Genomic DNA, 12,739 nt, shown 5'->3' on the forward strand with positions numbered 1-12,739 from the left:
ATACCCATGTATACAGTGTTATACTGTGCTGTATTCTACTATACATTATTATACCCATGTATACAGTGTTATACTGTGCTGCACTCTACTATACATTATTATACCCATGTATACAGTGTTATACTGTGCTGCACTCTACTATACATTATTATACCCATGTATACAGTGTTATACTGTGCTGCACTCTACTATACATTATTATACCCATATATACAGTGTTATACTGTGCTGCACTCTACTATACATTATTATACCCATGTATACAGTGTTATACTGTGCTGTATTCTACTATACATTATTATACCCATATATACAGTGTTATACTGTGCTGCACTCTACTATACATTGTTATACCCATGTATACAGTGTTATACTGTGCTGCACTCTACTATACATTATTATACCCATGTATACAGTGTTATACTGTGCTGCACTCTACTATACATTATTATACCCATGTATACAGTGTTATACTGTGCTGCACTCTACTATACATTATTATACCCATGTATACAGTGTTATACTGTGCTGCACTCTGCTATACATTATTATATCCATGTATACAGTGTTATACTGTGCTGCACTCTACTATACATTATTATACCCATATATACAGTGTTATACTGTGCTGCACTCTGCTATACATTATTATACCCATGTATACAGTGTTACTGTGCTGCACTCTGCTATACATTATTATATCCATGTATACAGTGTTATACTGTGCTGCACTCTGCTATACATTATTATATCCATGTATACAGTGTTATACTGTGCTGCACTCTGCTATACATTATTATACCCATGTATACAGTGTTATACTGTGCTGCACTCTACTATACATTATTATACCCATGTATACAGTGTTATACTGCACTGCACTCTACTATACATTATTATACCCATGTATACAGTGTTATACTGCACTGCACTCTGCTATACATTATTATACCCATGTATACAGTGTTATACTGTGCTGCACTCTACTATACATTATTATACCCATGTATACAGTGTTATACTGCACTGCACTCTACTATACATTATTATACCCATGTATACAGTGTTATACTGCACTGCACTCTGCTATACATTATTATATCCATGTATACAGTGTTATACTGTGCTGCACTCTGCTATACATTATTATACCCATGTATACAGTGTTATACTGTGCTGCACTCTACTATACATTATTATACCCGTGTATACAGTGTTATACTGTGCTGCACTCTACTATACATTATTATACCCATGTATACAGTGTTATACTGTGCTGCACTCTGCTATATGCTGTTATATCCATGTATACAGTGTTATACTGTGCTGCACTCTGCTATACATTATTATACCCATATATACAGTGTTATACTGTGCTGCACTCTACTATACATTATTATACCCATGTATACAGTGTTATACTGTGCTGTATTCTGCTATATGCTGTTATATCCATGTATACAGTGTTATACTGTGCTGCACTCTACTATACATTATTATACCCATGTATACAGTGTTATACTGTGCTGCACTCTGCTATACATTATTATACCCATATATACAGTGTTATACTGTGCTGCACTCTACTATACATTATTATACCCATGTATACAGTGTTATACTGTGCTGCACTCTACTATACATTATTATACCCATGTATACAGTGTTATACTGTGCTGCACTCTGCTATACATTATTATACCCATATATACAGTGTTATACTGTGCTGCACTCGGCTATACATTATTATACCCATGTATACAGTGTTATACTGTGCTGCACTCTGCTATACATTATTATACCCATGTATACAGCGTTATACTGTGCTGCACTCTGCTATACATTATTATATCCATGTATACAGTGTTATACTGCACTGCACTCTGCTATACATTATTATACCCATGTATACAGTGTTATACTGCACTGCACTCTGCTATACATTATTATACCCATGTATACAGTGTTATACTGTGCTGCACTCTGCTATACATTATTATATCCATGTATACAGTGTTATACTGTGCTGCACTCTGCTATACATTGTTATATCCATGTATACAGTGTTATACTGTGCTGCACTCTGCTATACATTATTATACCCATGTATACAGTGTTATACTGTGCTGCACTCTGCTATACATTATTATATCCATGTATACAGTGTTATACTGTGCTGCACTCTACTATACATTATTATACCCATGTATACAGTGTTATACTGTGCTGCACTCTGCTATACATTATTATATCCATGTATACAGTGTTATACTGTGCTGCACTCTACTATACATTATTATACCCATGTATACAGTGTTATACTGTGCTGCACTCTGCTATATGCTGTTATATTCATGTATACAGTGTTATACTGCACTGCACTCTGCTATACATTATTATACCAATGTATACAGTGTTATACTGTGCTGCACTCTGCTATACATTGTTATACCCATGTATACAGTGTTATACTGTGCTGCACTCTACTATACATTATTATACCCATGTATACAGTGTTATACTGTACTGCACTCTGCTATACATTATTATACCCATGTATACAGTGTTATACTGTGCTGCACTCTGCTATACATTATTATACCCATGTATACAGTGTTATACTGTGCTGCACTCTACTATACATTATTATACCCATGTATACAGTGTTATACTGCACTGCACTCTGCTATACATTATTATACCCATGTATACAGTGTTATACTGTACTGCACTCTGCTATATGCTGTTATACCCATGTATACAGTGTTATACTGTGCTGCACTCTGCTATACATTATTATACCCATGTATACAGTGTTATACTGTGCTGCACTCTACTATACATTGTTATACCCATGTATACAGTGTTATACTGTGCTGCACTCTACTATACATTATTATACCCATGTATACAGTGTTATACTGTGCTGCACTCTACTATACATTATTATACCCGTGTATACAGTGTTATACTGTGCTGCACTCTACTATACATTATTATACCCATGTATACAGTGTTATACTGTGCTGCACTCTGCTATACATTATTATATCCATGTATACAGTGTTATACTGTGCTGCACTCTACTATACATTATTATATCCATGTATACAGTGTTATACTGTGCTGCACTCTACTATACATTATTATACCCATGTATACAGTGTTATACTGTGCTGCACTCTACTATACATTATTATACCCATGTATACAGTGTTATACTGTGCTGCACTCTACTATACATTATTATACCCATGTATACAGTGTTATACTGTGCTGCACTCTGCTATACATTATTATACCCATGTATACAGTGTTATACTGCGCTGCACTCTGCTATACATTATTATACCCATATATACAGTGTTATACTGTGCTGCACTCTACTATACATTATTATACCCATGTATACAGTGTTATACTGTGCTGCACTCTGCTATACATTATTATACCCATGTATACAGTGTTATACTGCACTGCACTCTACTATACATTATTATACCCATGTATACAGTGTTATACTGTGCTGCACTCTGCTATACATTATTATACCAATGTATACAGTGTTATACTGTGCTGCACTCTACTATACATTATTATACCCATGTATACAGTGTTATACTGTGCTGCACTCTACTATACATTATTATATCCATGTATACAGTGTTATACTGTGCTGCACTCTGCTATACATTATTATACCCATGTATACAGTGTTATACTGTGCTGCACTCTGCTATACATTATTATATCCATGTATACAGTGTTATACTGTGCTGCACTCTACTATACATTATTATACCCATGTATACAGTGTTATACTGTGCTGCACTCTGCTATACATTATTATACCCATGTATACAGTGTTATACTGTGCTGCACTCTGCTATACATTATTATACCCATGTATACAGTGTTATACTGTGCTGCACTCTGCTATACATTATTATATCCATGTATACAGTGTTATACTGTGCTGCACTCTGCTATACATTATTATACCCATATATACAGTGTTATACTGCACTGCACTCTACTATACATTATTATATCCATGTATACAGTGTTATACTGTGCTGCACTCTGCTATACATTATTATACCCATGTATACAGTGTTATACTGTGCTGCACTCTGCTATACATTATTATATCCATGTATACAGTGTTATACTGTGCTGCACTCTACTATACATTATTATACCCATGTATACAGTGTTATACTGTGCTGCACTCTACTATATGCTGTTATATCCATGTATACAGTGTTATACTGTGCTGCACTCTGCTATATGCTGTTATATCCATATATACAGTGTTATACTGTGCTGCACTCTACTATACATTATTATACCCATGTATACAGTGTTATACTGTGCTGCACTCTACTATACATTATTATACCCATATATACAGTGTTATACTGTGCTGCACTCTACTATACATTATTATACCAATGTATACAGTGTTATACTGTGCTGCACTCTACTATACATTATTATACCCATGTATACAGTGTTATACTGTGCTGCACTCTACTATACATTATTATACCCATATATACAGTGTTATACTGTGCTGCACTCTGCTATACATTATTATACCCATGTATACAGTGTTATACTGTGCTGCACTCTACTATACATTATTATACCCATATATACAGTGTTATACTGTGCTGCACTCTGCTATACATTATTATACCCATGTATACAGTGTTATACTGTGCTGCACTCTACTATACATTATTATACCCATATATACAGTGTTATACTGTGCTGCACTCTGCTATACATTATTATACCCATGTATACAGTGTTATACTGTGCTGCACTCTACTATACATTATTATACCCATATATACAGTGTTATACTGTGCTGCACTCTACTATACATTATTATACCAATGTATACAGTGTTATACTGTGCTGCACTCTACTATACATTATTATATCCATGTATACAGTGTTATACTGTGCTGCACTCTACTATACATTATTATACCCATGTATACAGTGTTATACTGTGCTGCACTCTGCTATACATTATTATACCCATGTATACAGTGTTATACTGTGCTGCACTCTGCTATACATTATTATATCCATGTATACAGTGTTATACTGTGCTGCACTCTACTATACATTATTATACCCATGTATACAGTGTTATACTGTGCTGCACTCTGCTATACATTATTATACCCATGTATACAGTGTTATACTGTGCTGCACTCTACTATACATTATTATATCCATGTATACAGTGTTATACTGTGCTGCACTCTACTATACATTATTATATCCATGTATACAGTGTTATACTGTGCTGCACTCTACTATACATTATTATACCCATGTATACAGTGTTATACTGTGCTGCACTCTGCTATACATTATTATACCCATGTATACAGTGTTATACTGTGCTGCACTCTACTATACATTATTATATCCATGTATACAGTGTTATACTGCACTGCACTCTGCTATACATTATTATATCCATGTATACAGTGTTATACTGTGCTGCACTCTACTATACATTATTATACCCGTGTATACAGTGTTATACTGTGCTGCACTCTACTATACATTATTATACCCATGTATACAGTGTTATACTGTGCTGCACTCTGCTATACATTATTATATCCATGTATACAGTGTTATACTGTGCTGCACTCTGCTATACATTATTATACCCATGTATACAGTGTTATACTGTGCTGCACTCTGCTATACATTATTATACCCGTGTATACAGTGTTATACTGTGCTGCACTCTGCTATACATTGTTATACCCATGTATACAGTGTTATACTGTGCTGCACTCTACTATACATTATTATACCCATGTATACAGCGTTATACTGTGCTGCACTCTACTATACATTATTATACCCATGTATACAGTGTTATACTGTGCTGCACTCTGCTATACATTATTATACCCATGTATACAGTGTTATACTGTGCTGCACTCTGCTATACATTATTATACCAATGTATACAGTGTTATACTGTGCTGCACTCTGCTATACATTGTTATACCCATGTATACAGTGTTATACTGTGCTGCACTCTACTATACATTATTATACCAATGTATACAGTGTTATACTGTGCTGCACTCTGCTATACATTATTATACCCATGTATACAGTGTTATACTGTGCTGCACTCTACTATACATTATTATACCCATGTATACAGTGTTATACTGTGCTGCACTCTGCTATACATTATTATACCAATGTATACAGTGTTATACTGTGCTGCACTCTGCTATACATTATTATACCAATGTATACAGTGTTATACTGTGCTGCACTCTGCTATACATTGTTATACCCATGTATACAGCGTTTTACAGTATTTTACTCTAGGGATCGACTGATTATCGGTTTGGCTGATCTTATCGGCCGATATTCACGATTTTGAACATTATCGGTATCGGCAATTACCTTGCTGATATGCCCCGCCTCCCCAGCCAGAGACCACCGCCGCCGCTGCCCCATTGCCTCCCCCATTCCCGGTTTTATAATTACCTGTTCCCGGGATCCGCGCTACTTCTGGCTCCTGCGATGTCCTGCGCTATTGCTGTGTGCTGCGCAATGACGAGACGTCCTCAACGCGACATCACCGTCAGTGCGCACAGTAACAGCTCAGGACGCCGCCAGAGCAAGAAGTAGCGTGGACCCCGGGAACAGGTAATTATAAAACCGGGAATGGGGGAGGCAATGGGGCAGCGGCGGTGGTTGGACTAGGGAGGACACCAGGACAAGCAGGGGGAGAGAAGCGGGGGCGGCGGTCTCTGGCCCCGCAAAAGCAGCTGCAGTTCATTGATTGAAAGCGCCCTTTAAATCGTTGATCTGCAGCAGCTTCTGCTGGCCCTGGGGGGGGGGGGGGGGGAATAGCCGATAACTTATACCGGAATATCGGTATAAGTTATCGGCTATCGGCCTGAAAGGTCACAGATTATCGTTATCGGCCCTAAAAAAAAAATCAATATTGGTCGATCCCTACTTTACTCTGCTATAATCTACTATTCCCTATTCCGGTACTGTAAACATCTATGTAACAACCTCTGTATATGGAGTTCGTCTCCCCCCCCCCACATTGTCCCTCAGTGGCCCCTGAGCTCCTAGTGATTATATTGGTTGAGGAGCTGGATGATCCCTGGAGTCCCTGGGCTGAGTTTCCAGCTGATACTTATATGTTACAATGTATCAGGGGATGGAAGTGGCCCCCAGGGGCCCCGCACATATTGACTTAACTGCTACAGGTGAACACAGCAGCTTACACTGCCATATGCTTAACCTATGAGTAACAGGATCTGAATTGAATTCCACAAACTTACATGAGAAAATGATATAAACATATAAATACTGCAAGAAGCGTAATACGTGCGTAAAAAGAATAAATGTATAAGGCTGAATACTTTGTTCTTCATAAATACTTTCACACATATGCTAAACGTGCATTCAAATTGTGATGTGAACAGTCCCCTAAATAATAACACAATACACCATGTAAACAGTCCCCTAAATAATAACACAATACACCATGTAAACAGTCCCCTAAATAATAACAATACACCATGTAAACAGTCCCCTAAATAATAACACAATACACCATGTAAACAGTCCCGTAAATAATAACACAATACACCATGTAAACAGTCCCCTAAATAATAACACAATACACCATGTAAACAGTCCCCTAAATAATAACACAATACACCATGTAAACAGTCCCCTAAATAAAACACAATACACCATGTAAACAGCCCCCTAAATAATAACACAATACACCATGTAAACAGCCTCCTAAATAATAACACAATACACCATGTAAACAGTCTCCTAAATAATAACACAATACACCATGTAAACAGTCTCCTAAATAATAACACAATACACCATGTAAACAGTCCCCTAAATAATAACACAATACACCATGTAAACAGTCTCCTAAATAATAACACAATACACCATGTAAACAGTCTCCTAAATAATAACACAATACACCATGTAAACAGTCCCCTAAATAATAACACAATACACCATGTAAACAGTCCCCTAAATAATAACACAATACACCATGTAAACAGTCTCCTAAATAATAACACAATACACCATGTAAACAGTCCCCTAAATAATAACACAATACACCATGTAAACAGTCCCTAAATAATAACACAATACACCATGTAAACAGTCCCCTAAATAATAACACAATACACCATGTAAACAGTCCCCTAAATAATAACACAATACACCATGTAAACAGTCTCCTAAATAATAACACAATACACCATGTAAACAGTCCCCTAAATAATAACACAATACGCCATGTAAACAGTCCCCTAAACACAATACACCATGTAAACAGTCCCCTAAATAATAACACAATACACCATGTAAACAGTCCCCTAAACACAATACACCATGTAAACAGTCCCCTAAATAATAACACAATACACCATGTAAACAGTCCCCTAAATAATAACACAATACACCATGTAAACAGTCTCCTAAATAAAACACAATACACCATGTAAACAGTCCCCTAAATAATAACACAATACACCATGTAAACAGCCCCCTAAATAATAACACAATACACCATGTATGTCACGATGCCGGCTGGCAGGAGGTGGATCCTCTGTGCCAGAGAGGGATTGGTGTGGACCGTGCTAGTGGACCGGTTCTAAGTCACTACTGGTTTTCACCAGAGCCCGCCGCAAAGCGGGATGGTCTTGCTGCGGCGGTAGTGACCAGGTCGTATCCACTAGCAACGGCTCAACCTCTCTGGCTGCTGAAGATAGGCGCGGTACAAGGGAGTAGACAGAAGCAAGGTCGGACGTAGCAGAAGGTCGGGGCAGGCAGCAAGGATCGTAGTCAGGGGCAACGGCAGAAGGTCTGGAACACAGGCTAGGAACACACAAGGGAACGCTTTCACTGGCACAATGGCAACAAGATCCGGCGAGGGAGTGAAGGGGAAGTGAGGTATAAATAGGGAGTGCACAGGTGAACACACTAATTGGAACCACTGCGCCAATCAGCGGCGCAGTGGCCCTTTAAATCGCAGAGACCCGGCGCGCGCGCGCCCTAGGGAGCGGGGCCGCACGCGCCGGGACAGGACAGACGGAGAGCGAGTCAGGTACGGGAGCCGGGATGCGCATCGCGAGCGGGCGCCACCCGCATCGCGAATCGCATCCCGGCTGGAGACGGTATCGCAGCGCACCGGGTCAGTGGAGCTGCCCGGAGCGCTGCGGTAGCGAGAGTGAAGCGAGCGCTCCGGGGAGGAGCGGGGACCCGGAGCGCTCGGCATAACAGTACCCCCCCCCTTGGGTCTCCCCCTCTTCTTAGAGCCTGGGAACCTGAGGAGCAGACTTTTGTCTAGGATGTTGTCCTCAGGTTCCCAGGATCTCTCTTCAGGTCCACAGCCCTCCCAATCCACCAAAAAGAACCTTTTTCCTCTGACCGTCTTGGAGGCCAGTATCTCTTTCACTGAGAAGACGTCAGAAGAACCGGAGACAGGAGTGGGAGAAACTAACTTGGGAGAGAAACGGTTGATGATGAGTGGTTTAAGAAGAGAGACATGAAAGGCATTAGGAATACGAAGAGAAGGAGGAAGAAGAAGTTTGTAAGAGACAGGATTAATTTGCCACAAGACTTTGAAAGGACCAAGATAGCGTGGTCCCAGTTTGTAACTGGGGACACGAAAGCGGACATATTTAGCGGAGAGCCATACCTTGTCTCCGGGAGCAAAAATGGGGGGAGCTCTTCTTTTCATATCGGCAAACTTTTTCATGCGAGATGAAGCCTGTAAAAGAGAATTTTGGGTCTCTTTCCATATGGTGGAAAGATCACGAGTCACTTCATCTACAGCGGGCAAACCAGAGGGCAAGGGAGTAGGGAGGGGGGGAAGAGGGTGACGGCCGTACACCACGAAAAATGGGGATTTGGAGGAAGATTCAGAGACTCTGAAGTTATACGAGAATTCGGCCCATGGTAGAAGATCTGCCCAGTCATCCTGGCGGGAGGAAACAAAATGGCGTAAATAATCACCCAGGACCTGGTTAATTCTTTCCACTTGCCCATTGGATTGAGGGTGATATGCAGAGGAAAAGTTTAATTTAATCTTGAGTTGTTTACAGAGAGCCCTCCAGAATTTTGACACGAATTGGACGCCTCTATCCGAGACAATCTGCGTGGGCAAGCCGTGAAGACGAAAAATGTGTACAAAAAATTGTTTTGCCAACTGAGGCGCTGAAGGAAGACCAGGAAGAGGGATGAAATGTGCCATCTTGGAGAATCGATCAACGACCACCCAAACAACAGTGTTGCCACGGGATGGAGGTAAGTCTGTAATAAAGTCCATACCAATCAGAGACCAAGGCTGTTCGGGGACAGGCAGAGGATGAAGAAGGCCAGCGGGCTTCTGGCGAGGAGTCTAATCCCGGGCACAGACAGTGCAGGCTCGCACAAAATCCACAACATCCGTCTCCAGAGTCGGCCACCAATAGAAACGAGAGATGAGTTGCACGGATTTCTTGATACCCGCATGACCTGCGAGATGGGAGGAGTGACCCCATTTGAGGATTCCGAGGCGTTGGCGTGGAGAAACGAAGGTCTTCCCTGGAGGAGTTTGCCTGATGGAGGCTGGAGAAGTGGAGATCAGGCAGTCAGGGGGAATGATGTGTTGCGGAGAGAGCTCTACTTCCGAGGCATCCGAGGAACGAGAGAGAGCATCGGCCCTAATGTTCTTATCGGCAGGCCGAAAGTGAATTTCAAAATTAAATCGGGCAAAGAACAGAGACCACCTGGCCTGGCGAGGATTCAGCCGTTGGGCAGACTGGAGGTAGGAGAGGTTCTTGTGATCGGTGTAAATAATAACGGGAAATCTTGATCCCTCCAACAGATGCCTCCATTCCTCAAGTGCTAATTTAATGGCTAGAAGCTCTCGGTCCCCGATGGAGTAGTTCCTCTCAGCCGGAGAGAAGGTCCTAGAAAAAAAACCACAAGTAACAGCATGCCCGGAAGAATTTTTTAGTAGAAGGACCGCTCCAGCTCCTACAGAGGAGGCATCAACCTCCAATAGGAAGGGTTTAGATGGGTCAGGTCTGGAGAGCACGGGAGCCGAAGAAAAGGCAGACTTGAGCTGTTTAAAGGCGTCTTCTGCTTGAGGAGGCCATGACTTAGGATTGGCATTCTTTTTGGTTAAAGCCACAATAGGAGCCACAATGGTGGAAAAACGTGGAATAAATTGTCTGTAATAATTGGCGAACCCCAAAAAACGTTGGATAGCACGGAGTCCGGAGGGGCGTGGCCAATCTAAGACGGCAGAGAGTTTATCTGGATCCATTTGTAGTCCCTGGCCAGAGACCAAGTATCCTAGGAAAGGAAGAGATTGACATTCAAACAGACATTTCTCCATTTTGGCATAAAGTTGATTGTCACGAAGTCTCTGAAGAACCATGCGGACATGCTGGCGGTGTTCTTCTAAGTTGGCAGAAAAAAATCAGGATATCGTCCAGATATACAACAACACAGGAATATAAGAGATCACGAAAAATTTCATTAACAAAGTCTTGGAAGACGGCAGGGGCGTTGCACAGGCCAAAGGGCATGACCAGATACTCAAAGTGTCCATCTCTAGTGTTAAATGCCGTTTTCCATTCATCCCCCTCTCTGATGCGGATGAGATTATAGGCACCTCTTAAGTCCAGTTTGGTAAAGATGTGGGCACCTTGGAGGCGATCAAAGAGTTCAGAGATGAGAGGTAGGGGATAGCGGTTTTTTACAGTGATTTTATTAAGACCGCGGTAGTCAATGCAAGGACGTAGGGAGCCATCTTTTTTGGACACAAAGAAAAATCCGGCTCCGGCAGGAGAGGAGGATTTGCGGATAAAGCCCTTCTTTAAATTTTCCTGGATATACTTAGACATAGCAAGAGTCTCTGGGACAGAGAGAGGATAAATTCTGCCCCGGGGTGGAGTAGTGCCCGGGAGGAGGTCAATAGGACAGTCATAAGGCCTGTGAGGAGGTAAAGTCTCAGCTTGTTTTTTGCAAAAAACATCCGCAAAGTCCATATAGGCCTTAGGGAGACCGGTTACAGGGGAAACCACAGGGTCACGGCAAGGAGTACTGGGAACCGGTTTAAGACAGTCCTTGGAACAAGAGGGGCCCCAACTCTTGATCTCCCCAGTGGACCAATCCAGGGTTGGGGAATGGTGTTGAAGCCAGGGTAGTCCAAGGAGAATTTCGGAAGTGCAATTGGAGAGGACCAAAAACTCAATTTTTTCGTGGTGAGGTCCAATGCACATTAGGAGGGGTTCCGTGCGGTAACGCACGGCACAGTCCAATCTTTCATTGTTAACGCAATTGATGTAGAGAGGTCTGGCGAGACTGGTCACTGGGATGTTGAACCTGTTGATGAGAGAGGCCAAAATAAAGTTTCCTGCAGATCCGGAGTCCAAGAAGGCCTTAGTGGAGAAGGAGAAGGTAGAGGCAGATATCCGCACAGGCACAGTAAGACGTGGAGAAGCGGAGTTGACTTCAAGGACTGTTTCACCTTTGTGCGGAGTCAGCGTACGTCTTTCCAGGCGGGGAGGACGGATAGGACAATCCTTCAGGAAGTGTTCGGTACTGGCACAGTACAGGCAGAGATTCTCCATGCGGCGTCGTGTCCTCTCTTGAGGTGTCAGGCGAGACCGGTCAACTTGCATAG

At 41.2% G+C, this 12,739-nt stretch overlaps 1 protein-coding gene across 7 annotated transcripts in view; it reads right to left on the reverse strand.

Moving 5' to 3' along the window:
* Window positions 1–12,739, reverse strand: part of LOC130294434 (tyrosine-protein kinase STYK1-like) — an 83,156-nt gene that overhangs the window by 57,578 nt on the left and 12,839 nt on the right. The gene's annotated exons all lie outside the window — the stretch shown is intronic.

The sequence above is a fragment of the Hyla sarda genome, chromosome 10 (genome assembly GCF_029499605.1).
Source record: "Hyla sarda isolate aHylSar1 chromosome 10, aHylSar1.hap1, whole genome shotgun sequence".
NCBI lineage: Eukaryota > Metazoa > Chordata > Amphibia > Anura > Hylidae > Hyla > Hyla sarda.